General features: G+C 34.7%; 1 long non-coding RNA gene and 1 pseudogene across 1 annotated transcript in view; both read right to left on the reverse strand.

Moving 5' to 3' along the window:
- Positions 1-27492, reverse strand: part of LOC134729017 (uncharacterized) — a 405488-nt gene that overhangs the window by 120589 nt on the left and 257407 nt on the right. The window lies entirely within an intron of this gene.
- LOC129393756 (small acidic protein-like) lies at positions 4730-10342 on the reverse strand (annotated as a pseudogene).

Consider the following 27492-nt stretch of genomic DNA (forward strand, 5'->3'; position numbering starts at 1 on the left):
ATTTTGAGTTAATGAGAGAATGAGTTAAGACTTTGGGGGACTCTTGGGAGGGCATGATTGTATTCTGCAATGTGAGAAGCGCATGAGATTTGGGAGAGGCCAGGGGCAGAATGATATAATTTGGATATTTGTAACTGTGCAAATCTCATGTTGAATTGTAATCCCCAAGGCTGGAAGTGGGGCCTTGCTGGAGATGTTTGGATCATGTGGGCATATCCCTTACAGCTTGGTGCTGACTTCATGATAGTCGGTGAGTTTGCACAAGATCTGGTTGTTAAAAGTGTATAGCACCTTTCCACCAATTCTCTCTCTCTCTTTTTTTTCTGTCTCACTTGCTCCTTCTTTTACCACATGAAGTACCTCCTGCCACTTGCTTGCTCCTTTAACCACATCAAGTGCCTGCTGCCCCTTTGCCTTCTACCATGATTGGGACTTTGTAAACTTGCTGAGGCCCCTCTAGAAGCTGAGCAGATGCCAGCACCATGCTTCCTGCAAAGCCTGTAAAACCTTGAGCCAATTAAACATCTTTTCTTTATAAATTACCCAGTCTCAGGTATTTCTTTAGTAAAGCAAAAATGGCCCTGACATTATACTGTATACCTTTAATACACACAATAAAAATGCATTTTTTTTAAAAAGAAAATGTTTGTTTGTGTTAGAAATGTAAGTCTTTTATTGTCCCATGTCTGCTTATGTGTCACTTTCTTTTTTTGTGTGTGGTTTTCTTTTTTTGTTTTTTTTCCCCCGACAAGGTCACCTAGGCTGGAGTGCAGTGGACCAATCACGGCTCATTGCTACCTCTGCCTCCCAGACTCAAGTGATCCTTCCACCTTATCCTCTTGAGGAGCTGGGACTATAGGCATGCACCACCATGCCTGGATAGTTTTTGTATTTTTTGTAGTGATGGGGTTTCGCCATGTTTCCCATATTGGTTTCAAACACTTGAGCTAACATGATATGCCACGTAGGCCTCCCAAGATGCTGAGATTACAGGTGTGAGCCACCGTGCCCAGCAATCATTTTCTTTATGTGGAAGATTAAGGGGCAAAGAGCACTGCAGTTAAAGTATCCTATGAAATCGTTGTCTTAACATCTATCTCATAATTAATTACACTTTGTTTTTTCCACATAGTCAAGGATAATGCCTTTGATCTAATTATCACACTTGTTTTAATAATAGATATAATGCGGTTCTTAATTTATTAAGCTTCTATACTTAATATAGAAAATAGATTGTTATTTTAAATTTTCTATACTTGAAACACACACAAACAGAATAGTGAAAAAAACCAGAAGGGACTTGTGAAATCCACCTCTCAGAGTATTTAGCTGTTATAGCAATTTTTAATCATGTAGCTACAATCTTGCTTCATCTTTTTGTAAACATTTGATAAAAAAAGTGAATTAACATAAGAATTCCAATGATAATATACATACATTATGAAAATAAGTTTATGATTACTTTCATGATAAAAATTAATGGGTTGTTTGTTTAGTTTCAGATCTTAATGCCAGATATAGTTTAAAGAAAATCTTTCTGGGATATATCCATATGTAGAAGCGGCAAGCCTCTATCAGAAGAAAATTGCCTATAAAATTAAAGAATTCCTCATTCAATCTTGCTCTTCTATGCATCCTGGCATGCTTATTAATATTTCAGCCAAACTCAGAATCCAGGACAGAAAGGAAATAAAATCTGTTGATTAGATATTAGATATCTATTTTAAGGTGATGCTAAAGATTACTTTATCAACTGTCATTTAACTATCTTTAGTTCATCTTATAAAATAATTTAATCAGAGTAATCCTTCACCAAGTAAGTTTACATCCAAGATTATATATTTACAGGGAGAAGGATTTTTTATGGTGCTAGAATTCAGACTTCCTGAGATAATATGTTATTGTATTAGAGATACTATAAAAATGAGAAAGACTATTGACTAGACATCTGACAAATGTGCATATGTCTTAACAAAAGGAATGTAAGTGCTAAAATATAATTTTTCTGTTATTGTGGACCCACAAAGAGGTGATATCTAATTTGCCAGGCATGCCTTAATATACCTGCTCACATAATAATAATTAGCAAGTTTAGTAAATCCCTAATTCTAGCAGAAAGTTGTATGTCTCAACAACAAGGATAGCACACATTGTTTTTAATGTTACTTCCAGGAAAAACAAGATTTAGGAGAACCAGAAGGTCAGGATCTTTGCATTTAGATCCACTTCACAACATGCTTCATCAGGAGAGGATCATTTATCTTGAAAGACACATCCCATAAAGGCCATGGTGTGAGGGAAAATGAAGCCATTAGATTTTTGGAATTTAAGTTTTATAGCTGCAGTTTCAATAACACTACCAGAGTTGAATAGGACCCAAGTGTCATATTGAAGAGTCAGCATAAATGACTAATTCCATGTGGTGAGAAAGCTGATGGGCTTCTTACACTGAGCTATCTGAGGAGACAGGAACCAGTCAACTATGGAGGATTGCTTCATTGTACAACTAGGGAAGTTGAGCATCTAAAGGACTAAGCACACAGCAACATTTTACAAGAAATAATATTGTGTGTGAAATTCAGCAGTATTAACTATTGATATTAGTGTCAACTGGAATGAGTCCATGAATGAGACAAGATTTGCAATTAGAAAGGTCCTAAGGATACAGTTGGGTAATGCAAATAATGTCAGATTGGGTAAGTTAAACTTGAAATCATTGCCATGCCCCTCTGAGTCTCTGCAATGACTCTGTTTATCACAGTCTCCAACCATCTCCTCAGAAGTATACAACAGTCATAGGGAAATCTAGTGATAGGCTAAGCAAGAGAAATACAAATTTTACTTTTTATCACTGTAGGGTACTAGATAATTTCTGATGACTCATGCTGTTTCTATTTTTCTAGATAATCATGGTCAAACAGAGATATAACCATCTCTGTATTTGGAAATGAAAAACAACCACCAACAAAATGAACAAAATCTCTTTTGAGGGAAATCCCTTTTTCTATAGCTTTCATTAAGGGAAGGATGTTGAGAAGACCTAGTACACTTAAGAGAATAAATCTCAACTTGTAGCTTGACAAAGACAAATGTTCCCTACTTGTTCTGGAACAGGTAAAAGAAATTCCAGTGTTATGTTTACTGATTCTTCGCTTTGCTTCCTTTAGAAAAAAAAGAAAAGAAAACCTTAGTGGGAAGTTAAGAGCTGTTTGATTAACTGCTGAGCTAAACCGGAGGGAGCATACTCAGGAGTCTCTCTCTGGGAGGCTCCTCTAACTTGCTGTTCTCCTACTATGCTTGCACATATTGGCTAATGTCAATTAATCACATAAAGTAGAGACCATGGATTTTGTATAATTTCCCCCCTTTCTCATAAAGGGAACGAATTGTTCCAGACAGAAGGAGACAACATTGCACAGGCAATTCAGCTGAATTGTAACCTGGGGTGGACTTAGTGCTGTCAAGGGGGAAGTTTGGGTTGATGGTTCTTCTGAGCTGCACAGCTCAGTGGTTTTTCTGCTTATAATGTCAGCTTTTTCTTATGCACTGCATTGTATCAGAGACTTCAGTACAGAAGGAATATGGGGATCTATTTAATAGAAACTCTGTTGGGAAATAGAAAAATGTTCAACCTCCCTAACTTTCTACATTAACTTTTTGCATAATTCTCCTCTTTTAGTTTGCCATTTGTAAGACTGAAATTAAAAGAGGAAGTATAATATCAGCAAAACAGTCAGTTAAAACATACAAAGACAGTTCTACTAACCTGATTTTAAAAACTCACTAGCTACTTTTAAAAGCATTAATTCTAATGATCAACTATCACAGAGTAGCAGTCAGGGTTTTAGAGTTCAGCAGTTGCAAATGAACATGAGACAATATTTGTGGTCATAAAGCCAAGGACATACAACTCTAGGCTTTCAGAAAAGACAATTCTCAAGTAACTTAATAGCAATATAAGAACATATTCTAAATAGAGTTCTTTGTAACAGGGTCAAGCGTACGTGCTGAAAGCCACAGCAACCAGCCTCAATATGATATTCTTTCTCACTACCCACTGGTGTTTTGGAAACTGCTTGAAAATCAAATCTTTAAATATATGAACCAAACCACATCTAAAATTATTGCCAGACACATGTTTAAAATAAGCTGAACATTTTCCCCCCAAAAGCAAGTTAATTGTATTTTTCTATGTCGGATAGATATTTTGGATCAAATAAGAAATAAAAGCAATACTTCGACAAAATGTTATAAGTGCTATTTTACGTAATTAAACCCAGAATCAAAGTGCAAAATCTATCACGACTGAAATTAAAGTCTTAATGTTCTAAATGATAGCAATGACTGCTATCCCTAGCAGACAATACAGAAATGTCATACAAAAGGAGAAAGAACAGGTCCCAGCATCAGAATCCAAATTGAAAGCAATTTTCTTGCTATAAAATTGAATGGTTTATATTTACATTATTAATGACAAGAAAAAGTAAATCGAAATATAGAAAATATGCTTGCCTCAATATTGCCGCCAATGCTAGTGACTTATATTGTATTTATTTACGTAAATGGTTAAAATATATTTGAAAATTTGTTTTTATAAATTGGCAATTTATGATTGCGTTTATTTATGGAGTACAATGTCATGTTACCTTTTATGAATATTATATAGAATAATTAAATGAAGTCAGTTAACATATTTATCACTCCAAATATTAACTTTTTTGTGGTGAGAACGTGAAATTTACTCAGCATTATTAGAAATGTACAATACTCTGTTCTTAACTATATTCACCATACTATGCAATAGAAAATCTGAAAAAAAATTTTCACTTATCTAATTGAGATTTTGTACCCATTGATCATCATCTTTTCATTCCCCTCATACTCACAATCTCTCTAATAACCACTCTACTCCATGCTTCTGTGAGTTTGATGTTTTCATGTTTCATAAATAAATGAGAAAATGTGGTACTGTATTTGTCTTCCTTTGCCTGGTTTATTTTACTTACAATAATGTTCTACAGTTATTTTCATATTGTAGCAAATGACAAAATTTCTTTCTTCTTTAAGGCTGAAGAGTATTCCATTGTGGACATATACCATATTTTCTTTTTTTAATATAATTTTGTGTTTATTTTTAATTTTTTTAATTTCAGATTCAGGGGGTAGATGTGCAGGTTTGTTACATAGATATATAGCAAAATGGTGAGATTTGGGCTTTTAGTACACAAATCATCCAAATAGTAAATATTGTACCTAATAGGTATTTCTTTAACCGTCTCTTGCTTCCCAACCAACGCCTACTGGAGTCTCCATTGTCTATTATTTTCATCTTTGTGTCCATGTGTACATATTGTTTAGCTCTCACTTACAAGAAAGAACATGCAGTATTTGATTTTCCATTTTTCAGTTATTTCACATGGAATAATAGCCTCCAGCTTCATCCATGTTGCTGCAAAGGACATGATTTCCTGTTTTCTTTTATGGCTGGATAGTATTCCATGGTGTATATATACCACATTTTCTTTATCCAGTCATCCAAAGATGAACACTTGGGATAATTTCATGACTTTGCTATCGTTAATAGTGCTGTGATAAACATACAAATGCAGGTGTCTTTTTAAATTATTTCTTTTCCTTTGGGTAGATGCCCAGTAGTGGGATTGCTGGATCAAATGGTGATTCTATTTTTAGTTCTTTGAGAAATCTCCATGCTGTTTTCTATAGGGGTTGTACTAATTTACATTCCCATCAACAGTGAATAAGCATACCCTTTTCTCTGCACCCTTGTCAACATCTGTGGCTTTTGACTATTTCATAATAGCTGTTCTGACTGCTATAAGGTACTTCGTTGTAGTTTTGATTTGCATTTCTCTAATGATTAGTGATGTTGTATATTTTTTCATGTTTGTTGGCCATTTGCATATCTTCTTTTGAGAAAGGTCCGTTCATGTTCTTTGCTCACTTTTGAATGGAATTATTTGGTTTTGTCTTGTTGAATCATTTGAGTTCACTGTAGATTCTGGGGATTAGTGCTCTGCCAAAGGCACAATTTACAAATATTTTCTCCCATTCTGTAGGCTGCCTGTTTACTCTGTTGATTACTTCCTTTACTCTGCAGAAATTTTTGGTTTAATTAAAACCCATTTGTCTATTTTTGCTTTTGTTGCATTTGCTTTAGGGGTCTTAGTCACAAACTCCTTCCCTAGGCCAATGTCCAGAAGAGTTTTCCCCAAGTTTTCTTCTGGGCTTTATATCAGGGCTTACACTGAAGTCTTTAATTCATCTTGAGTTAACTTTTATATATGGCAAGGGATAGGGCTCTAGTTTCATTCAGAGGTGTATGGCTAGCCAATTTTCCTTGCACCATTTATTGAGTAATGCGTTCTTTATCCATTGTTTATTTTTGTCAACTTTGTCAAAGATCAGTTGGTTGTAGGTATGTGACTTTATTTCTGGGTTCTCAATTCTATTTCATTGACCTATATGTCTAGTTTTCTACCAGTGCCACGCTTTTTGAGTTGCTATAGTCTTGGGAGTACAGTCTAAAGCTAGGTAATGTGATACCTCTGGCTTTCTTCTTTGGCTTATGATTGCTTTGTGTTTTGAGTATCTTTTGTGGTTCCATATGAACTTTAACATTTTTTTTAATTCTGTGAAGAATTACCTTGGTAACTTGATAGGGATTGTGTTGAGTCTGTAGATTGCTTTGGGCAGTATGTTCATTTTAATAATATTGATTCTTCCAATCCATGAGCATAGGATGTTTTTCCATTTGTTTATGTCATCTGTGATTTTTTTCATCAGTCTTCTGTAGTTCTAGTTAGTTGGCTCACAATTCTGCCAGCTGTTACAGAAAGCATAGCACCAGCATCTGATTGCCTTCGGGTGAGGTCTCAGGGAGCTTTTACTCATGGTGGGAGGCAAAGAAGGAGCAGGCATGTTACATGATGAGAGAGGTAACAAGAGAGTGAAAGAGAAAGAGACAGAAGGGGAAGTGCCACACTCTTTTAAACAATCAGATTTCAAGTGAACTACAGAGAAAGAACTCATTCATTACCAGGAGGATGGTGCTAAGCCATCCATGAGGAATCCATCCCCATTATCCAATTACTTCCCACCAGGACCCACCACCAGCATTGCAAATCAGATTTCAACACGACATTTGGAGTAGAAAACATCCAAACCATATCAATTGTCTTCTTGATATGCTTTTGGATACATGTTGCAAGTATTTTGTTGAAGTTTTTTTGTCTATGCTAATCAGGGATATTGGCCTATAGTTTTGCTTTTTGGTTGTATGTTTTCCTGATTCTGGATCATGATGATACTAGTTTCATAAACTGAGTTAGGGAGGAATCCCTCCTCATCTTTATTTTTTGGAACAGTATCAGTAAGATTGTGATATTGTTTGGCTGTGTGTCCCCATCCAAATCTCATGTTAAATTTTAATTCCCAGTGTTGGGGGAGGGACCTAATGGGAGGTGACTGCATCATGGGGTAGATTTTCCTTTGCTGTTTTCATGATAATGAGTGAGTTTTCATGAGATCTGAGTTTAAAAGTGTGTGGCACTTCCCCCCCCACCTGCTCTCTCATCAAAATGTGAAGATGTTCTTGCTTCCCCTTTGTCCCATTTCTGATTGTGCTTATTTGAATCATTTATCCTTTTTCCTTAATCTCACTACCAACCTATAGATTTTGTTTATCCTTTCAGAGAACCAACTTTTCATTTTGTTGCTCTTTGTATCATTTTTGTGTTTTCAATCTCATTTAGTTCTGTTCTTATCTTTGTTATTTCTTCTGCCACCCTTGGGTTTTTTTTTTCTTGTTTTTCTAGTTCTTTGATTTAAAATGTTAGAATGTTAGTATGAGATAAATTTGTCTCCTTAATGTAGGCACTTATTGTTATACACTTTCCTCTTCGAACTGCTAAAGGTTTTAATATATTGTGTCTATTTTCACTAATTTCAAATTTTTTGTTATTTTTGTCTTAATTTTGTTGTTTACACAAAAATCATCCAGGAGCAAGGTATTTTGTTTCATGCATTTGTGTAGTTTTGACAGTTACTTTTCTAATTTTATCCTACTGTGGTCTAAGAAGATACCTGATACAATTTTTATTTTTTTGAATTTAATAAGACTCAATTTATGGCCAACAATGTGGTCTATTTTGGAGAATGTTCTATGTACAGATAAGAACATTGTATATTATGTGTTTGTTGGGTAGAATGTTCTGTAAATGTCTATTAGGTGCCTGTGGCCTAGAATCCAGTTTAAAGTTTTCTTTGCTGATTTTCGGCCTCAATATTCTGTCTAGTGCTGTAAGTGGTATATTGAAGTTCTCAACCATTACTCTATTGCTATCTCTTTCCTTAGGACCAGTAGTATTTGTTTTACGAATCTGGGTGCTACAATGTTGGGTTCATATATATTTGAAACAGTTATATCTTCTTGTTAAATTGAAACATCATTATTTTATGACCTTGTCTTTTTTTTAGGTTTGTTGGTTTAAAGTACATTTTATCTGATATACACATAGCTACTCCTGTTCATTTTTGCTTTCCATTTGTGTTAGATATCTTTTCTCGCTTTTTTTTTTTTTTTTTGAGTCTGTGGGCATCTTTCCCCATTAGGTGGGTCTTTTGTAGGGAGCTAATTGTTGGAACTTGCTTTGTTATCCAATTTGCCAGTTCATATCTTTTCCATGGAGCATTTAGGCCTTTTACATTCAAGGTGAGTATTGACATGTGAGGTTCCATTCCTGTCATAATGGTGTTAACTCGTTGCTTTGCAGTCTCAATTGCGGAATTGCTTTATAGATTTGTGAGCATTGTGAGCATGCTTTTATGATGGCAAGTATCATTCTTTATTTCCATGTTTAGAAATCCTTTGAGCATTTCTTTTTTTTTATGGGAAACTGCTCTTTATTTAGACCTTTGGGACAAAATTAACTTTGGTCACATATTAGTTTAAAAAAAAATCCAGTTTTACATATTTCTAAATAGATAGAACTAAATGATCAGAGAAATAATTTCTTCTGTAAAAATTGGCCAAATTTTATCAAAAATCTAACGTACGATATAATCCAAATTATAAAAAGACTACTTGGGATCATAATATTCCAAATGTATGACAGTTATAACTCCATCTTAACAAGTGTGAAAAGTACTTGCTCTCATGTTGCTTTGGTCCAAAAGAATAGAGCTAACTCAGTAACAGGAAACTAAGTACCCAATCTTTTGCCAAAATTAATTTAGATTGTGACTGGCAGCAGAAATATCCATGATGAACAGCTCTATTATAACAAAGAATAATTAAAGAATACTTTTTGTGAACATATCACAGTATCGAATACATTTTTATAAGAGAAAAATATGAAGGAAATGATAAAATAGCTAACACAAACAAAAAGAAGCATTTCCCCCATAAGGTGAATTAGAGGGTTGATGATGCTAATATGAAAGGAAGTTGAGTACTGTATTTATTTTTATCTTATACAACTCTTACTCTTTACAAAAATGGTTATAGTCATGCCCATAAAAGTGTAACCCATGGCATTTGAAAGCAAACACTCTTTGTAATTATTTAAAAGGGCCTTTTAAAAAATTATAATACAAAGGTGTGTGCTCTATAGGCAGTCCTCCACTGTGCATTATAACAATAAGGCTTACTTTTAATACAAAGACTAAGCGTTTGGGAGTTATGAACCACTGGATTTAACAAACAACATTTTATAATTGCTTTTTGCATCTTTTTTGTTTTTGGGATCCTCCACTTCATCAGGGTGCTCAGCAGCTTGGAGTTCTTCAGCAGATTCTTCTTTCTATGGCTCTGAATCACTTTCAGAATCATCTAGACTTTCAGGATCAGGTGAATCATCATCGTCATCATCATCATCTCCAGCCACATCACCTTCTCCATCATAATCTTCTACCTCACTGAAGCCAAGTCCACAATGTCGCCGATATCTTCCTGATAATTTACTGTCCATACTTTGCTTATATTGGGTCTCCAGTTCTTCATTAATTTTCTTGTCTTCTTCCCGTGTTTGGAAGTGAGACGTTGATTTGCAGTCTCCTATAACAAGATGACCAGTATGTTCTTTCTTTCCTGCACCCATAAGTCTCAAGAACTTTTGTTTTTTCTCTTCATTACCCAAGTCTGCTGCCTCCCAATTGCTAGATCCCAGATCGTCATCTGGGGAGGCTGAACACTTCACCCCATGCAGGTGAGACTCTCTGGCAGCACTCATCCTTGCGGGGATCCCGACGAAAAATGCCAAACCCTCTCGCCGCTCTCCCCAGCCACAACACCAGCAGCTTGCAATCCTCCACCGGCCCAAGCAGCACCACTCCAGAACACCTGAGCATTTCTTGTAAGACCAGTCTAGTGTTGATGAATTTCCTTAGAGTTTGTTTATCTGAGAAAGGCTTTATGTCTCCATTTATGATGCTTAGTTTGGTCACTTTTGCTTACCAAGCTTAATTTGGTCATTTTACAAAATCCTATGTTTCTTGAAGGCTTTGTTCATTTTTTGAAATTCTTCTTTATTTTTCTGTAACTGGATAAATTAAAAAACCAATCTTCAAGCTCTGAAATTTTTTCTTCTCCTTGATGGACTATATTATTAAAACTTTCAACTATATTTTGAACTTCCTTCAGTAAATTTTTCAGTTCCAGAATCCATTTATATATATATTCTTTTTTATATCCTGGATTTTCTAATTTCTTTGTGTTGGTTTTCAATTTTTCTTGGTTCTCACCGAGTTTTTTTACAATCCATATTTTGAATCTTTCTTACAATCCATATATTGAATCTTTGTCATGTTATAATTTTCATTTTGGTTAGGAATAATTGCTAAAAAGCTAGTGTTATCCTTTGAGGGTGTTGGAACACCTGCTTCTTTGCACAGCCAGAGTTTTCATGCTGATTTTTTTTATGTAAAACACCCATCTTATGGTTGCTGCTCAAATGATTGCAAAGCAGAATCTCTTTCCCCAACCCAAAATAGACAACTCTGTGGCTGGTTTGAGCTCCCCTGCAGGAATGTTGCCACTCTGCCCAGAGGGGAGAAAATGAGCTCCACCCTTCATGCAAGCCCAGGCCAGTCGACACACTTTCAGTGGGGAAACAGCTGCTCCAATAGTGCTGAAAAGGCTGTCTCCAAATACACTTGCACCAACTTTCAGGGGGAGAAGCCGTGGCTGCATCTCCAGTAGTGAATTGGGGGTAGCAGAAGCTCCACATCCATTCCCAGCCACTGTTTCCTCCTGTCTGTTAAGGTGGAACAGCACTTCCCCTCTTCACAGACGAGCACCATGCCCACATCTCCACTGGAAGGTACACAGCCACTTTCTGGTCACAAGCAAGAGGCTGCCGAGCAGTAGAGAGTGTGTGATCTGGTTTCCTTTGCTTGCAGAGGCTCTTTGGTGGACTTCAATTATCCTTCCCCTAGAGGCAATCTGTGCTGAGGGCTAGAACTCTGGGGATCCCATAGTTCCACAGAGTCCCACTGGTCCCTGTGGTTGCCACATTTCAGAGCAGATTCTATGGAATGTTTGCAGGGGATCTAGTGATGTGGAGAAACAGTGATAAGGTTCTCTGGGCAGGATAGTGGCTCACAATGGGTGCACAACCAGTATGGTGCTCATTGCTTCAGCTTGGGTTTGAGTGGAAAGCCAGCAAACCCACATGAGCTGGTTTCCAGGCGCTCTGCTCTCCAGAAGGTCCCAAATATCTGCCAAAAGCAGTGCCTGGGCTTGCAAAGGTAGAGTAGTGCTCCAAAAATTCATTAGTTAACAGCCTGACACAGGGATGAGGGAGAAAATAATCACTATTGCCTACCTTTTCCATGGAGTTCCAAAGTTCCTTGGTGGTCAGTCTCTAGCAAGCTCTTTGCTGCCTTCTTTTTCTGTACCCCCAGCTTCTTCCCATGATTTTTCAGTAGGTTTTGGCACTCTTCCCTCAGTATTCCACTCAGGCCATGATCATTCACCTGTAAAGTTGGATCTTTTTTTCTGAGAACTCATATCTGATATCTCTAGTTAGCCATCTTGCTTCTGTATTTAAATAGTTTCTGACAATAAGAAAAAGTCCAAGGAATAATAATGTATTTACTTATACATGTTCCTTTTTATTAAGAATTAAATAAGCAGGTTCTTTATTTGACTATAATTTCAGTGGTTGTTTCGATTTATACTTTAATACTTTTTTTTACTAATACTTCCAAAAAGTGAATACTCAAAAAACTTAAATGTGGTATAGATGATGGTTGTGATGATGATAATAATATCTTGGATTTTTTAGATAATACTGATAATATTGTCCAGGTTGTAGTCTCATCCAGATATTTTCCCCAAATATCCCAACGTTGGTATTAAGAAATCAATATTTCAAGGAGTTAAATCAATAGTTAAAACTACTGTGAAAATACCACATAATAAAAGGGAGAGATAACGTTTTCTTTTAAATTATCTTGAATTTGTTCATGACAATGTATATTAAAAAACTCAAATTAGTTGGACTTATTTGACCAACCTAACTTCAAAAACACAAAAAGTGTATGTATTGATAATTCCCTAAATTTCAAGGATTTCCAAATATTATTTTTCTTTCTCATTCAGATTTATAACTTTTTAAATGCCATTTTTAAGGCACTGGGTGTTGAAAGCAAAAACCAATTCTAGAATATTTCATTTCAGAAAGCTTTGAAATAAACAGAAAATGTTTTGACTGGCATGGCACAAAGGATGAAATAGAAATTAAACACCTTTATTTGTTCTGCATGCTTCTTTCTCAAAAACCAGCAAGTACCACTGAATAACTCATATGATACCTTATGCTTTATATTTGCTGAATTTTTTGTGCTTCAAATTCACACAAAAACTATAGAAGCTTCATAATGAGAAGATTCACCACTGTCGCCTCTGTCTTCACTGTCTTATTAGGCTGAAAATTATTATTTTAACATAATTTAAAATATTGTATGTTTTACTAATTTAATTGATCTAAAGAAAATAAAATGAATCCACTCTCAAATTTAAATGGCTACTTTGTGTCTCAGGATGTCATTAACATCACAAGAGTGGATCAACATGCGATTATCTTCTAATTTTCAACATTTCACCCTTATAAATAGGAGTACTTACTTATTTTATAGAATTATTTTTAGTTCCAAATTAATATACTATATGTTAGATATACCAGTCTAAGACATTAGAACATTAATATTGGGAGTTCAGGGTAGAGTTTGTGACCTATTGTACTTTCATTTGTTAGAGAAGGTGGCTTATTCTGGAATAAGTATATAATTCCTGTAGCTGTGAGAGCTACTTTGAATTCCAGCAATGCCCCTTATTAATACTATGAGTTCAGGTAAATTGATATCACTGAATCCTAGATTCCCCTTTGTATATAGTAATATTAAGAAATAGTTCATGTTTGATGTAAAGATTAAATGCTATACAAACATTTTATCAAATTTAAGATGCTTTACATTGTAAAAGGCTCTCATGTCACCATTATCACTATAAATGCTGCCAATTAAGTTAGAACAATGTTTTCTAATTGTTTTATTTTATACTTATAAAAATAGTTCTTTTTAAAAATCTTTCTGCCATGGATTTATATTGTATATATTATTATGTTGTATATAAAAGTAATAAAAGCAAAACAAATTGGTCCCATTATTCTTAAATCTCCCTAGTGTACCACTCTTCTGAATCATTTTTTACTTGAAAGTGCATTTTCCCCACACTTTCTCTGTGTCATTAAGCAAATCAGAAAAGCAGCATTTCTTATACTGCTCAGGATTTTTTCCCACAAAATCCTGACTCCTATTCCATGTTGTTTTCTTTTTATTTTAAAATAAATTCAGACTTAAAATAGAGTTGCAAAAGCAATAAAGAGCATTTCCGTGTAACTTCAACCAGCTTCTCCCAATGCTATTATCTTACATAACCACATATAATTCTCAAAACTGATAAATTAGCATTGGTTCATATTATCAAACTGCAGACTTTATGGAATTATACCAGCTTGCCCATACTCGTCTCTCTCCTGTCTTAGAATCCAATCCAGGAACTCATAATGCATTTACTTACCCTTGTCACTTTAGTGCCCATCATTTTGTTACAGTCCCTCAGTCTTTCCTTGTCTTTTATGCCCTTGACTCTTTTGAAGAGCAGAGGTAAGGTATTTCACATATTATCTTTTCTCATAGTAGACTGAGGTTATGAGTTATTAGGAAGGATGTGGCATTCATTTTCTATTGCTCCTATGACAAATTGCTATGAACTTAATGGTCTAAAACAACAAAAATGTATTAACTCACTGCCATGTAAGTTAGAAATTTGAATAGACTCAGCTGGTTTCTCTGCCCTGGGTATCACAGACTGAAATTAATGTATTGGCAAGGCTGCCTTCCTTACGTGAAGTTCTGAGAGTCTACTTTCAACTTCATTCAGGTTACTGTCTGAATTCATATCCGGTTTCCTTGCTGACTGTCAGCCATGGTCAATTTCCGCTTTTAAGGCAGACTACATTCCTTGGCTGGTACCCTCCTTCCTCCATTTTCAAAGCCACCAAATTGGGAGATCGAGTGCTTTCCATACTTCAAATATCTCTGAAGAGACAGTTAGAAGCTAGCTTTAAAAAATAACATTTTATCTGCAAGGCAAGAGACAAAATGTACTGTATACCAACACTGTACTCTAGCTGGTAAATTGCTTCTCATAGGTGTATGTGTTAGCAATTCCGAAACCATTTTATGTTAACTTAGAACTGAACAGATAAATATATTATAGATAATGGGAGTCAGGTTTTTCCACTGCTGGATAAAGAAAATAGAAATAACCAAGGGGGTAGGGGCTCAAACAAATCCTGTGATGCTGGTTTAGAGTCACAGGTATTCGTATGAACTCATATTTTTATTAATGCCTATATAGAGATAGATTGGTATAGAAATACATATTAATATGTACGTATATACATGGTAATTATACATATTTTTCAGGTCTGTCTACTAAAAGGACCTAGAAGCAGTGACACACCCATAGCAATAGGTAACACTTAGCACCAGATCTCAGTTTCTAAATACTATTTTTAAGTCTCCACATTTAACAATTTTTTGATCTTGCTATAAATTATCAGTGGAAGGCTTCAAGGTAACAACTGTGACTCATTTCTTTCTCAAATGATCATTGAATGATCTGACACTAAAATGTCAATTGAATTCAACTTTTGTAGCAGTTCAGGGTATATACACTATTGGTGTGGGGACAAAATATCTATTACTCACTCCATATATATGCAAAAATAAAAACTATATCACAATTTCTTCCTGGTCAATTATTGTAAAACACCATCAATTGTATGGTGCACCTATTTTTCAGAGGAGAAAAATGTAAATTAAAAATGTGTAACTTAGAATGGATAAAATATTATGAATACAAAATGCCTGAGATCAATTAGTTAAGTAAGTCTGCGTGGATCACAACTTTATCCTTAGTTCCCTCCACTTCCTCAAAGACTGAAAAATCTGACTTCACTGCATATTTAAATGACGCTCCTACTGCAACTTCTTTACCTCACTTCAAATCACTGACAGAAAACCATTATTATAAACAAATTGACACCTGCATAAGTGTGTATGGAAATAAATTCTCCTTTTCCCATCATTTAAAACATTGAAAATGAACATAGAAATGAAGACATATAAACAAACATAAAGAGATAAATTTCAAGATAGAAAAAGTATAATTTTATGAATTGGTAATTCACTATGCTGATATTTTACACACACACACACACACACGCAATGCACATACATGACAGTTAAATGAGTGGATAGATAGATAATGAGAAGCGGGGAGAGAGAGAGAGATGTCATTAGAACATACACCAAAAATGCATTTAAGCCTTAAATGTATCTTAAACCAAATTATAATTGTTCCCATTCACTTAAGATATCTTTGCTTAAAATCACTATCATTAAATTTCATCTCCATAAAATGGTTTTATTAAAATCTAAATGTTTTTATTTTTATTAGTGAATTTTGAATTTTAACATGTTTTCAGCTTTCAAAACAATGTTGACTTTAGTCCATAATGTTCTCACATTGGATGAAGAGTTAATAGCAGTTTGTGCCACATTTCCTCCACAAACAAATCAAAAGAATGGTTCAGAATGGTAAATCATAACCTAATACAAAAGCACACAGTAATGTCAACTAGAATTAAATGTCACCATGTATGGTTCCTTTCCATTATCAACAAGTGACTACTGAATGAACAAATAATTATGTGGCAATAATTCTGATTCTAGGTAAAAGGACTTTTTGAAAACATTTTTTTTATTATACTTTTAAGTTTTAGGGTACATGTGCACATTGTGCAGGTTAGTTACATATGTATACATGTGCCATGCTGGTGCGCTGCACCCACTAACTCGTCATCTAGCATTAGGTATATCTCCCAATGCTATCCCTCCCCCCTCCCACCACCCCACAACAGTCCCCAGAGAGTGATATTCCCCTTCCTGTGTCCATGTGAGCTCATTGTTCAGTTCCCACCTATGAGTGAGAATATGCGGTGTTTGGTTTTTTTGTTCTTGCGATAGTTTACTGAGAATGATGATTTCCAATTTCATCCATGTCCTTACAAAGGACATGAACTCATCATTTTTTATGGCTGCATAGTATTCCATGGTGTATATGTGCCACATTTTCTTAATCCAGTCTATCACTGTTGGACATTTGGGTTGGTTCCAAGTCTTTGCTATTGTGAATAATGCCGCAATAAACATACGTGTGCATGTGTCTTTATAGCAGCATGATTTATAGTCCTTTGGTTATATACCCAGTAATGGGATGGCTGGGTCAAATGGTATTTCTAGTTCTAGATCCCTGAAGAATCGCCACACTGACTTCCACAATGGTTGAACTAGTTTACAGTCCCACCAACAGTGTAAAAGTGTTCCTATTTCTCCACATCCTCTCCAGCACCTGTTGTTTCCTGACTTTTTAATGATTGCCATTCTAACTGGTGTGAGATGGTATCTCATTGTGGTTTTGATTTGCATTTCTCTGATGGCCAGTGATGATGAGCATTTTTTCATGTATTTTCTGGCTGCATAAATGTCTTCTTTTGAGAAGTGTCTGTTCATGTCCTTTGCCCACTTTTTGATGGGGTTGTTTGTTTTTTTCTTGTAAATTTGTTTGAGTTCATTGTAGATTCTGGATATTAGCCCTTTGTCAGATGAGTAGATTGCAAACATTTTCTCCCATGTTGTAGGTTGCCTGTTCACTCTGATGGTAGTTTCTTTTGCTGTGCAGAAGCTCTTTAGTTTAATTAGATCCCATTTGTCAATTTTGTCTTTTGTTGCCATTGCTTTTGGTGTTTTAGACATGAAGTCCTTGCCCATGCCTATGTCCTGAATGGTAATGCCTAGGTTTTCTTCTAGGGTTTTTATGGTTTTAGGTCTAACGTTTAAGTCTTTAATCCATCTTGAATTGATTTTTGTATAAGGTGTAAGGAAGGGATCCAGTTTCAGCTTTCTACATATGGCTACATAGTTTTCCCAGAACCATTTATTAAATAGGGAATCCTGTCCCCATTGCTTGTTTTTCTCAGGTTTGTCAAACATCAGATAGTTGTAGATATGCGGCGTTATTTCTGAGGGCTCTGTTCTGTTCCATTGATCTAGATCTCTGTTTTGGTACCAGTACCATGCTGTTTTGGTTACTGTAGCCTTGTAGTATAGTTTGAAGTCAGGTAGTGTGATGCCTCCAGCTTTGTTCTTTTGGCTTAGGATTGACTTGGCGATGCAGGCTCTTTTTTGGTTCCATATGAACTTTAAAGTAGTTTTTTCCAATTCTGTGAAGAAAGTCATTGGTAGCTTGATGGGGATGAATAACTGTAGAATGAATGTAAAAAGTGATGTCTTATGCTTATATACATACTTTTCAAATTTCATAACTCAACTATTGATCTGCTTATACCACTGTTCCTCTTTCATGTCTACATTACTTGCTTAAAGTCATCTGGAATGCCCATATTGTGGTCCTAGGTATTTTCACTAGAAGAAGTTACTTCTAAATCAAGTAATTTGTCTCTGAGTAGCAAATACCCTTCAGAGTGTTCATAACTGGTAACACATTGGTGGCATATTTATAAGTGTATAAAATATAAGACAAATATTAACAAAAATTATACAATTCTTATCCATACAGAAGCAGTAGAGCACAGAGGAAAGATCATGTATTTTGGCACTAAAAAGCTACTAGTTATATTTTCATTTTTCACTTTCTAGTCATATGACCTTCATTATGTTATTTAACTTCTCTCTTTCTTAGTTTCCTGATCTATAAAATAAGAAAAATAGTGATATATCATACCATTGTTATGATCATTTTTTAAGTTCAGGTATAAAGTTTCTGATATAATAGGTGTCAAGCAGTTGTCACTTTTTTCATTCAAATGATTCAAAATCCATAAAGGAAGAAAGGTTTGTTTACACATTTATATATAATGCATTATAATAAAAGATTAAAATAGTATTAACTTATTCATAGATTACACATATATGTACGTTTTTCATCAAATTCTATGTTATTCTAGTATTTAACTTCTTATGAACTTCTTATGAATAATGCACATTCTAAGTGAATGTTAAAGCTCCCAAAAGACAATTCTTCTACCCCTCTTAACATACTTTCCCTCAGTGGCACCACAGTTTTTCTTATAAAAGTCTTAGAGTCTGGACATACACAGGCAAAAAAAAAAAAAAAAAAAGAATCTAGAAACAGACTTCATACTCTTTACAAAACTTAATTCCAAATGGATCACAGATCTAAATGTAAAAAACAAATACATAAAAGTCCTAGAAGATAGCACAGTTCAAAATTAGATGACCTTGGTTTTGACATTGATTTTTTAAAATATATAACACAATAAGCATAATTCATAAAATAAAGACTATGTATGCTGGACCTCCCTAAAATTAAAAATGTCTTCTACATAAAACACTAACAAGGGAATAAAAAGACAAGTCACAGATTCTAAGAAAATATTTGCAAGAAGATTTATCTAATAAAGGACTATTATCCTAAATATACAAAACTCTCAAACTCAACAATAAGAAAATAAACAACCTGATTTTTAAAATAAGCCGAAGAGTTTAGCAGACACCTCACTGGAAAAGATATATAGAGGCCAAATAAGCATGTAAGAAAGTGCTCCACATCATCTTCTTGATATGTCATCAAAAACTGCAGATTAAAGAACTGAGCTACCACTAGATACCTATTAGAATGATCAAAATCTAGGACACTGAGAACATCAAATGCTGGCAAGGACATAGAGCAACAGAAATTTTCATTCATTGCTGGTGGGAATGCAAGATGACACCACAACTTTAGAAGAAAGTTGGTAGTTTGTTACAAAATTAAACATACTCTTACCATATGAGCCAGAAATTGTGCTCCTTAACATTGACCCAAAGCAATTCAAAATATACGTCCATAAAAAAACCCTACACATAAGTGTTTATAGCAGATTTATTCATAACACCCCAAACTTGGAAGCAACCAAGACGTCCTTCAGTAGGTGCATGGATAAAAAAACTGTGGCACATTTATACAATGAAATATTATTCAGAGCTAAAAAGAAATGAGCTATCAGGCAATGAAGAGACATGGAGAAACCTGAAATTCATACTGCTATGTGATTGCTATGTGATGGAAGCCAATCTAAAAATGTTACCTATTGTATGATTACAACTATATGACATTCTGGAAAAGCCAAAACTATGTCAAGAATGAAAGGATTATTGGTTACAGGGTTGAGGAGAAGGAGAGGAATCAGTGAAGCACAGATGACTTTCAGGGCAGTGAAACTACTCTGTATGATATCATAATCATGCATATATGTCATCATAAATATGTTAAAACCTACAGACTGTACAACATCAAGAGTGAACCCTTATGTAAATTATGTATGTTAGTTGATAATGATGAGTAAATGGACGTTCATCAATTGTAACTAATGTACAATTCCGGTGGGTGGTGTTGATAATGCAGTAGGCTGTGCATGTCTAGAGGAGGGAGGGATATGGGAAATCTCTGTATTTTCTTCTTAATTGTGCGGCAAATGTAAAAATTCTCTAAAAAGTAGTCTTCATAAACAGTCCTAAAGAATTTTAAAATTAGAACAAAAACAAAATAACAACAAAAATACTCAATATGTTGCAATTGAAAGAAATGTCTAAGATTAAAATATAAAGATTGTGTAACACCATTTTTCTTTTCTTTTTCTTTTTTTTTTTTTTTTTTTGCAATCAGGTGACTGATTTTGGCTTAGACAATGTGAAAAATATCCCTTCCTGCCAAACCAGATTGTAATGGCTTTGCTCCACTGCCAATATCATTATATTTCAGGAGAAGCATAACAGGTACAGTCATAATAGATACGTAAATGTAGAGAGCCCTCAGATCTCAGACACAGTCATCTTGAACTCAGAAGAACCAACTGGTGAAAAACCAAGTGTGGGGTATATTTGAAGTAGATTTTTTGTCAAGTCTAAACTATGGACAATTTCCTACTAAGAAGCCAATATTTATTTGCAATTTGAAATAAGTCATGGCATGTGGAAGCAACTATTTTAGTGCCAAATTCAGAAGACAGAAGAGATCAGTGAACATAGCAAAACTTTGGCAAGGGATGAAAAAGAAAAAAAATAAAATAAGTCCTTTAACTATAACTGTCAAATAATTTCACCCATATATACTAAGTCTGAAAAATAAAATAACATTTGCATTTACTCTTATCTATACATACTAAATTGTGCATTGTTTTCATTTTTTCTAAGTTCAGTCATTCTCAAGTTTATTTGTTGCTTTACTTATAAAGTTTGAGATTAAAGTTTACTTAATGCAATTTTTAAATCTACTCTCTGTATGCTAAGCAAAGTGAATCCCAAATGATGTTTAGAGTCAGGATGTAAGTTTTTTGGAATGGACAGATCACATAAGTGATAGCTATACACATAAACTCAACTGGTCACATAAAAATCATTTCCATTTTCTTTCATTTTACACCATTCTATTCCATTTACATTTTCTAACCATGTGCATATATTATTTCTATTCTTTTTCTTCAAGTTCGACAGAGGTGCAATCATGGATCATTTTTGTACACACATCTGTAAATCTTATTAAATACTTTGAAAATAGAACACTGTCTCTTATGAGTAATATTTAGAAATAAAAAATTTTAATGTATTTTAATAGTGTATATGTTTTCATCATTATATAAATACATATATTAGTTAATATGTCAAAGAAATTGTAATTTATTTCAAAACAGATGCCAAATTTAACCCTATTTATTTAAAATGTTTTGAACTGTTGAAAAGACAAGTTTTATTCAACAAACAGGTCAGGTAAAAAATCAGTTGCTGTCAGCTGAAAGCCAGTTGAGTGAACTGTTAGTAAACCCTTAAAAGGCACATGAGAAAACTACTTTAGTTATGTATGTGAAAGAGTCCAAGAAGCTAAACTTCAGAGCTAGGAGCAAAGGCCACAAGGCTTACACTAGGAGAAAAACATCTATTTTGCAATGCAGCAGAAAGATACCAAAACCTTTTTGCTTTAGAAATGCTCCTGAGAACCGAGAGGTACACAGCCAACAAATTCTCACATTTTAGTCTGTGATTTCATTTGACACTTTAAATCATTGAGTGTTAGAACTGGAAAGACCTTAGAAAGTATGTCATTCAACCCTCTCATTTTATGTAAAAAGTGCCATGGATTTGTAGCCAAAACACCTGAGCTAATTTTTCAATCAGTATTTAGTGGCGGACTTTCTTTAAGCATGTCATTTTTTACTCTGGACCTCATTTGCACATCTACAGTACCGTGATAATTGTATCTACCATGCAGATTTGTAACGATACTTGTATTAGCTCCCCAATCCCATTACAACAAATTACTGCAAACTTGGCGAATTAAAACAATAAAAATTCATTTTCTTACAATTGTGGAGGTAGTTTCAGAAGTCTAAAACGGGTCACACTGGAGGAAAATCAAGGCGCTGGCAGGCCTAAATTCCTTCTGAAGACACGAGGGAGAAATCTGTTTCCTGGCCATCGTCAGCTTCCAGAGACTGCTTGCATTTCTTGGCTTCTAGCACTCTCCTTTCCACTCTCACATTGACTCTCCTACCTCCTCTCCCTTATAGAAATCACTGTGATTACATTAGTACCACCTGGATAAACCAGAGTATTCTTATTATCCCAAGATCCCCATCTCAACTAATTAGCAACCTTAATACCACCAGCAGCCTTAATTTCCCCTTTCCACTTAACACAACATATTCACCATTTCTGGGGACTAGTAGGTTGCCATCCTTGGTGATGGGCGGAAGGAGGGCAGAGGGGATAATTTTTCTGCCTACCATAACAATTACCCAAGTAATATATGCAAATGCACCCTGTAGATCACAAAGTATTATACGTATGTAAATAATTTCTATTAGAAAGAACAAGAAAATAATGGTTATGGTTTCACGGTTAATTAGCAGCAGAGCTCATCTCAGCCTCAGTTCTCATAATTACCTGACCAGAACCTTATACACCTCAACATGGAGGATCTGATCAGAAGCACATATAAGGAAAACCATAAACTTGGCTTGAATTCACTAACAAGCATCTTGAAGACCTAACTGTTCATTTCAGAATGAACTTTTGACATCTGCCTAGTTTGATGCATAGTTCCACAATTCTTTAATTCTGAGAATTTTAGCAACTTTCATAATTTCTCTGAGTCTCATTTTCCACATATGTAAAATAGCAATAATAGCATAACTTCAGTGGTTTGTTGAAAAAGTAAAATGAGAAAATTCATATGAAGTACTTAGCAAACTGACACACAGCAAATGTGCAAGAGGTGTTAATTGTCTTTTATTTCCTAGATAAATACAACCACCTGCCAGTCACAAAATACCTATGCTAGACACCATGGCACTCTGGGAAATTTGAATTAGACTCATTTTATGGCCTTAAGAAATTTATAATTCAAGAATAAAATAAGTTTAATGTATTTGTTCAGCTAATTGAAGTATCTTTATATGTAAAGTAGCCTTCTTTGCACTGTCTTCTAACCATTCAAAATCTACAAAGGAGTAAAAGCTGCCAGGACACAGGGAAAGTCTATTAAAGGAAACTCATTGCTGAGCATGACAAATTCCAAAATATTCTCAGGGACATAGAGTGACAATTACATTACCAAATCAAAGGAAACTTCAACTGCTAAAAATTCAATCTTTGTGAATTATATAAGATCACATTTCAAAATATAAAATATATATACATATCCAGAATATAAACTGGATTATGAGTTTTATGTTGAAACCCTTCAGGAAAAATCTTGTAGAAGATTCTGAAGGACAAGGGCACAGCAGGATCCTAGAGTGAGTCAGTGACCTACTGGGCAGGCTAAAAATATGACATTTTACGCAGTTATAGGAACTTGATTCTTGAAAGTAAAATCAAGATACTTTGGACTGTAATGTCAGACATCTATTCATTAAGTGAGTTATGCTACTCTGTAACTAACAAAAGTGATTATTCAGTTTTCACCATGGTGTATGAACAAGTGAAGATACATACACTTTTTCATGCAAAAACTTGTATTTTAGTTGTTATCTTTTCTCAAATTCAATACAATTACAAACAAATTCAGAATAAGGAGTTTTAAGAATTTTAACAAGTTGATTCTCAAATTAAACTAGAAAAAAACCTGCTTAAAAATACAAAATAATTTTCTAGATAAAATAAAATTAGGAGTCTTGACTGACAAAATTTGCTATAAAATACAGTAACTAATACATTGTGGCATTGGTACACGGTTAATATAGAAATTAATCACTAAAATAAAATTCATAAATAGTATTATAATATGCAGTTGATATCCATTGGTATGTTTCTACAGTTTGTAAAATATCTGTATAATTTGGTAAATACCTGTTTCTCAGGTTACCCAAGTGTCTCCTCCAATCCCAGCTCTTCCCAGGGATCCCAAAATAATTCTCCACAATCTTGGATCTAGTAGCCTGTCAAAGAAGAGGCTTATGGAACTTCTTCAGTCCCAAAGTCAGTATCAATTTGGATTGGTCAGTGCATCTACCAATCTGATTGTTAAATATACTGAATATTATATTAATATGTTTATATGCATATATACCTGTACTTGTATGTTTTTAAGTGTCTGTCCATGTAGGCCATTCAAGAATATTACTGAAATAGCTGGATGTGGTGGCTCGTTCCTGTAATCCCAGCTACTCAAAAGGCTGAGGCAGGAGTATAGCTTTATGCCAGGAGTTTGAGACCAGCCTGAGCAACATAGTAAGACCCCTGTCTCTAAAAAAATCTGAGAAGTTTTTATAGAAAGAATACTATTAAAGTATAAGAACTCTTTATATATTCTGCTTCAACATTCTTTGTGAGATGTATGCATCGCAAAAACTTCTCCCACTATGTTGCTTGTCTTTTTATTTTTTATGATGTCTTTTGAAGAGCAAAGTTTCCCATTTTGATAAAGTTTAATTTACCATTTTCTATTTTCTAATTCATGCTTTTTCTGATTCAGTTAATCTTTGCATACTCTAATGTCTCAATAATTTTCTCCTCTTTTTGTACTTAAAAATGTTATAGATATAGCTATGACACTTAAGTCTATGGCTATTTTATATCAATTTTTATGTATATTGCTTGCAGTTCTTTTTTTATTTCTTTTGGTTTTTCTAGAAACATAATATGTCATCTACATATAGAGAAAGTAATATCACTTTCTTTACAATTCTGAGTGGTTCTAGTAGTCAAACATTTTAATTATTGCAGCTAATATAAGTTGTCTTATTCCATACACATTCCAATCCCTTCCTCTTTTTCTTACCTACTGTCCAATGGCTAGAAAATGAAAATACTAGATACCTGTGCTGCTAGGTGGGGCAGTGTGAGAGCATTTTCCAGTAAGCCATAAGTAGATGTACATGAGTGTCATGTCTTCTTTTTCCTTCCTTCTTACTGCCTGAAATACGTTGTACCTGCAGCAGAGCATTTGTCACTAAGAACAGTGGAACATAAAGACAGAAAGCACTTGGTTCCTTCAGGGAAGTATTAGGTTGTGAGATGGTTTGGCTCTGTCTCCCCATCCAAATCTCATCTTGAATTGTAACCCCCATGTGTCCAGGGAGGGACCTGTAATCCACACATGTTCTAGGAAGGAAGTGATTGGATTATGTGGGCAGTTTACCCCATGATGTTCTTGTGATAGTGAGTGAATCAAATGAGATATGATGGTTGTAAACATGGCAATTTTTCTGGTGCTCGCACCTCACTTCTCTCACCTGCCACTGTGTAAGACATGCCTGCTTCCCCTTCTGCCATTATTGTAAGTTTCCCGAGGCCTTTCCAGTCATGCAAAACTATGAGTTAATTAAATATCTTTCCTTCAAAATTACCCAGTCTCGAGGGGTATCCTTTGTAGCAGTGTGAGAATGGACTAATACAGGTTGTTATATTGGCCCTGGAATACTCACTTGCAGACTACTGTCATGTAAAACGAAAATGAAACCTCCTATTTGTTTAAGTCCCTATTTAGAGGTTTCTGCAACCCACAGAAGTCTACCCTAATTGATGTGTAGAGGTAGAGAAAAGTATACTTCTACTCCATCCCTTTCTCCACATGCATTTATGGATTCCTCTATGTGATTACAGTATGGCTACCTTTCTTCATTTGTATTTTGTAACTCTAGAATAAAAATAATTTCGTTTGGCTTTGTGCTTCACTTACCTGCATAGTCCCTCACAAAACTGTGTGCCTATGGAGGACAAAAATAGAGTGTCTTCACAAAATTTACATTCCCCATGGCCTTTGGGTGAATACTTTTCTTTTAGTAGATGCACAAACGTATTTTAATTGAATTAAAGAATAAAGGAAAAAAACATAGTGAAGGAAAAGAGCAGATATGGAAAAGAACACTTTAGAAAAAGTTTATTTTTGCTCATAATTACAAAAAATCTACTTTTTCTAGGCAACTAAAATAAGAAATAAAAATATCTGGACTATAGCATTTGCTTTTCATCTTATATCAGGAATGTAATAGCTATTTAAAATTCTGTGTATTACTAAGGGATTAGTAACGTTTGCCTTAGCCTAAGGCATCAGCATATTCTAGCATAATATTATTTCTTAGGTAATGTCTTATGTCACAATCACCATTGCCTAATTCAAATAGAATGGTAGTTTAACTTTGTTTTTAGAACAAACGTGATGGAAATACCAAGATTCTTTTCAGCTTGGAATATTTTCTTTTTTTTAGTAGGAAAAATACTGAATTGGGATAAAAAGAGGGACTAGGTAAATCTAACTTTGTCATTTACAGCTTTAGTGCAGGAGATACTAAGGAGGTATCATACTGAGCGTAACTTTTTAAATGAACCTCCCTTCTTTCATTTAGTTTTCTGTATAAAATGTAGGTCATGGAGAATTTTGCATGAATCAAGCAACTCTCTCAATAATTCATTAACTTTTTGTAACATCCCCATCATTTATTTAAAAACTGTTGCCAAAATTCATTGGGAAAGTTAATTGGATTCATGTCTCCAATTTCTACCTATTTTCAGTTGGTTATCAGTGCTAGAAAGGAAAATTGAGAGGTGACTCCTAAGAGTCTATAAATGACATGAGTATTTACGGTTACCTTCCTGTAACTCATCAAAGTATAGACTGACATAGTTACATTTGTCTCCGGAGTAAAAAGGACCCAACATTTAAAGCTCCATCTCCTACAAATTCTCCTTCAAAGATGCATGGCTCATGTGATTATGATGGCTAAAGAGTCCCAAGATCTGCAGCTGGTAAAATGGAGACCTCACAGAGCTGCTATTATAGCTTTAGTAAGAGTCTGAAGGCCTGAGAACTAGGAGAGTTGATGGTATAAGTTTCGGTTGGAGCAAACAGGCTCAAGATCCAAAAAAAGACAGTGTTACAGTTCAAGTCTGAAGGCAGGAGAAGACTAATGCGAGTTGAAGTACTTAGGCAGAAAGAGTTCCCTCTTACTCAGCCCTTCTGCTCTCCTCAGATCTTCAATGGATTGCACAAGGCCCACCCATATTAGGGATAGCAATCTGCTTTACTTAGTCTATCCATTCAAGTGTTAATCTCATCAAGAAGCACCCTCACATACACACCCAGAATAATGTTTGATGAAATATCTGGGCAACTTAAGTTGACACATAAATTAACCAGCACAGGGGCCCACTGCCCAACCCCTAAAAAAGAAAAGAAAATCTGAAGACTAGGCTAAATAACTATAGCAACCAAAATTGTATCAACTCAATTAAATAAAAAGTCATTAGTTGTGAGGACGATTAATATAAATAAACCTGTTATTAGTTGTGAGGATGATTAATACAAATAAACTTGTTATTTAT

This window comes from Pan paniscus, chromosome 15 (assembly GCF_029289425.2).
Source record: "Pan paniscus chromosome 15, NHGRI_mPanPan1-v2.0_pri, whole genome shotgun sequence".
Lineage (NCBI taxonomy): Eukaryota > Metazoa > Chordata > Mammalia > Primates > Hominidae > Pan > Pan paniscus.